The sequence below is a fragment of the Sturnira hondurensis genome, unplaced genomic scaffold, assembly GCF_014824575.4.
Source record: "Sturnira hondurensis isolate 20B ecotype Veracruz unplaced genomic scaffold, ASM1482457v3 Scaffold0005252, whole genome shotgun sequence".
NCBI classification, from domain to species: Eukaryota; Metazoa; Chordata; class Mammalia; order Chiroptera; family Phyllostomidae; genus Sturnira; species Sturnira hondurensis.
In genome coordinates this window covers 5243990-5248472 of record NW_028077883.1, presented here as the reverse complement: position 1 = coordinate 5248472, position 4483 = coordinate 5243990, and positions in this window count along the sequence as shown.

The following is a 4483-nucleotide window of genomic DNA, read 5'->3' as shown; positions in this document are numbered from 1 at the left end:
ACGAACACAGACTGCGTATCGTCCCTGATGGCTTCCTTTATCTCCCCTCCCCAGTTGGGCTCCCGGACACAATTCCAAAGTGCGTGTGTGCGCATTTCCTCCAACACAATTCTCAGACACCAGCAGGGTGTCCAAAAATTCAACTCGGTTCTGAGGCCAAGCACCCGTAGATAGCACCCCACTCCACATGTTAAGGGCTCAGTCTGCAGGAGTCCATCCCCACCACATACACATTCCAGCACTGGCCACAGTTCAGACACTCGCGCACGTCCCTCACCAACCCGATGTGGGTGGGAGGTTCCAATGACTCCCTCCTTGGGTTCAATTAATTTGCTAGAATAGGAATACCTATTTGCTCACTAAATCACTCATTTATTACAAAGTCTGTAACTCAGAAACAGCTAGATGAACGAGATGCATAGGGCAAGGTATTTAGGAAGGGGTGCAGGGCTTCCATGCCCTCTCCAGGCTCACCCTGCCCCCACATCTCTGTGTGTTCACCAGCCTGGAAGCTCTCCCCACCCCCATGCATAGGCGCTTCCAAAAGTCACCTCATTCACGTAGCAAAAGGTCCTTTACAGTCCTAAATCCTTAGGGAATTCGAGAGTTTGGGGAGTTGAGAGCCAGGAACTATGGACTGAGACCAAGTAAATATGAATATTTCTCACGAGTCTCAATATTTCATCTCCACATGAAATAAATTCCTTCCCCAGTTTTACACAATCCATCATCAAGTCCTGTTGATTCTAGCTACTTAATAGCTTACATTCATTTTGTTTTTTTCTATCAACACTTTTCATTTCTTCAGTAAGATGTTTTTGTCACCCCCCCCCAAGAATAGATTTTCATTCCCTTATGGGTGATGTCACCTCCCCCGTTGTCCTTCCTGATGGGGTCTGGTCTATAGGGACCCCCACCCCTGCCAGGGCAAAAGCTGTGTCTTGTTGAACTGCCAGAACCTAACTTGGTATGTGGTTTGTAGTAAAGAATCAATAAATAATCTATAATGAATAAAAGAATGATAAAACCTACAATGGAGATCAAAGATCATAAATCAAACTAGGTTGGTATTCCTAATGTGTTTCAGCTTTGATTCATTCTCAGCCATTTTGCTAGGCTACAATTTTTACTCGTTTATTATCATTTTTTATATTTATTTTTTCTTCCCAATTGTAAGCTTCCTAAAGGCCAGGACTGTTCTTGATCCATTTGCTAACGCCCTGGAAAAAGACTGAGCCCAGTGCTTTGCACATGAAGTCCTCAGTGACTAGTTGTTGCAGTGTTGGAAGTAAATAAGCTAAAAAATTTGAAACCTGTCAGAAAGCACGGGCTCCCAGTTAAACCCTGTCGGATGGGTTAACAAGGAGGGATGGAGGAGGATTTCCCTGAGACTTTGCCGCACAGACCACGGGAGACCGCACACTGCTGCCTATTAGATTGTCTTTTCCTCGTGCTCCCTTAGCTTTATTTATCCGTCGTTATTGTTGGCAGGCTCCCAGATGGCGTGGGAACTCCCCCAAGGCAAGGACTGTTTTTCACTCAGTCTGTTGTGGGCTGTCCCCCATATGCCACCCGACCCTAAAGGAATCGGTAGAGGCAGCTCCATGTCTGAGATCTCCCTTCGCCTCCGGCCAGCTTTGCAATCTCTGGCAAATATTTAAATTCCTGGGTCTCCATGTTATCATAGGATGAGTGGGAGTAACAGTAGCGACGACCTCAGAGGCGTGAACGTCTGCTGCCGTAGGTGGAGTGCACACCCACACTCCTGGGTCTGGCCCGTGACAGACCGGACTGCTAACTGGGGACCTCTGGCAAGAGGGAGAAAAGGACTAATATTCTGTTAACCAAAGAATGCGATACGTTATACTAAAAAAGGGTCAACAAATAGCTTTCTTTGAAGTGTTCTGGCCTCAGTCTGGTCCTCCTGCATGCAGAACCTCAGGACGCCACTCCAGCCCTTTGCCTTTGTGTTCCGATTTCTGCGGCCTCCTCCATGCTAACCCTTCCCCTTTGAGCAAGTGGGTCAGCTCACCCACAGCTCCCTCTCCATGCCTATCCCCTCTGTACTTTGTGTGGCCCTTTCATCCCTTTGCTTAGAGGTCCTTCACCTGGTCTCATTTGGACCCCAGACACTGGCCTCAGTGCCTACTTCCTCCTCTCATTCTCTTCCAGCCCCACCAAAGGCTGAGCGGAGAGTACTGATGACCGTCCGCCAGGGCCAGGGCCAGAAGGGAAGTGGAACTCAGTGGGGAGAAGAGACAAAAGATGAAAAGATGGCGAGGACTTGGCTGAAGGAGACAAGAAAAAAGAGGGATTCAAGTCACTCATATAAGCAAACTACTATGGACTGATAAGTGACTAATGGAGGCACGCAGAAACTGTTTTTCCTTCTTCCTTAGACTCTGGAAATGACCTTAACTGATAGGTAGTAAGGTTTGTGGTGCTTGTCATTTGCTTATCTGTCTGTAATGGTCTCTTCCTGCTCTACGTACACTGAGACTGTGCCGTAGTGAGGACTAAATGAGATACTGTGTCAGGGATTGAGGATGACTTAGACAGGATGAGTAGGCATTTACTTTTATCTGTGTAACAAGAAGGGAGGTAGGCAGCAAAGGCCTGACGTGGCTGCCTCGTTCTGTCCCTGTCATCAGAGACCCAGGCTTCCGGTTCCACCATCCACAGGGCTTAGAGTTGTCCTCTCGCCCACATAGTGCATCAGGAGAGGCCCCACCACAGCATGTATGTTTTAGGTGGCAGGAGGAGGGGACGGGGCTGAGTCTGTATCCCTTCTAAGGAGCCCTCCGGGAAGTCCTGCATCCTGCCCAGAACTGTGTCCACACCCACATCTGCAGAGGAGCCTGGGAAACACAGCCTCTCGACTGGACTCCCTGTGACCCCAGGACAAAGGGGTCTGAGTGAGGAAAGTGGGAGGTAATTGTATCTGCCACAAATATATAAAAGCTATTGTAAGATGCATGTCATTAGTAACTATTATTATTGAGCACTTAGTGCTTATTAGATAAATGAACAAATGGATGGAAACACCCATATAGACACAAGTGGCAGGAACAGCCAGTAATCCCGTTCTTCATTTGAGGGCTTACAGCCTGTGCTTGTATATCTGTAGCCATGAATGTGAGTCGTGAGTACAGAGACACTCAGAAGCCTTACACTTGCTGCTTTGTTGCCTTTCTCCACTGAGGACAGAGCAATATGCAATTCCAGATTTAGGACTCTGTTCAAGCCCCTCCTCTGCATTCTCCAAAGGGACACATTGTTGCTGCACTGTCCATGTGATCATCTGCTCACTGCAGTTCCCTCTCTGATCCTGTCTCCTCTGGACTTTTTCAGTCCATTTCTCCCCAGCTGGGAAGTGTTCTCCCTTTCTCTCTTCTCTCAAATGATGCTGCCTCTTCCTTTTCAGAGGCTTCCCATTCAGGACTGACCTTCCCTGGACCCACGCATTCCCCTTCCTCCAGCTCACCAGACTCCACACCAGTCTCCCTTTCCTGGGAATTCCTCTCACAGTGCCTAAATGCATCAAGAGAGACTGCTTTTTCATCTTTTTCATAGCTCCCTGGGAGTAAGAATTTTGCCAACTGTTCCAGTGACTACTGAAGCCCAGGCGTTGCTGCTGTGATGGGTGGTGGTCGACAAGAGTCAGAGTGAAGCACTTTTACCTGTGAGGTGGGTGGGGACCACCCCATCTTGCTGGTTTTCAGCTTCCTCTGTTGTGTGAGCAAGGCAGGCTCTTGGTAAAACATCTTATTCCAGAGTTCCTTGGTATTTAAGGTTCACAAGGCTGAAGAGGCCTCCCAGATTACCCCAAACTCTCATGGCAGTGGCAACTGGGGCAGAATTACCACAGGTCCAGTTTCCCTTCCTCTTCAAGCAGTTGTCTGTCTGTCTGATGTCAGGGAATCATAACCAGGTCCCGAATTTTAGGTAAATGCCTGCAGAAACAAACCTTGACCCTTAGAGCCTGCAGACGGGATGGCTTTAACTCAGATCAGGGATTTACACAGATGTTAAAGCCAAACTGGAATGAAATGCTCAGCACAGTCCCTTCCGTGCCAAAGGAAAACACCCTAACTCTATTGATTAGGGTTCTTATGGGTGGAAAAATAATCCCCTCCACCAAGGAGAAAGATGCATACTGAAGGGTTTGGTTGGCCCACAGAAACTGCACAGCCAGGAGCAGAGCGGAGAAACACTCCCTACCATACCCAACTTTAGTTGCAGTGGAAAAACCCCTTCTGTTGCAGCTTGCTGCTCGCACCTGTGATGCTGTAGGCTGAACAATAGAAGACACTGGCATTGCTCCAGAAAAAAACAGATACTTCCACTGTCACACCTACCAGAGGCTTCGATGGCTTTGCCATGGCCACATCACCTGGTGCTCACTCCAGCCTCCAAGGCACATGCAGGTGGGTTGCTTGGCAGAACCCCATGCGAGGTCACCAGAGAGGTTTTCTAGTTGGAC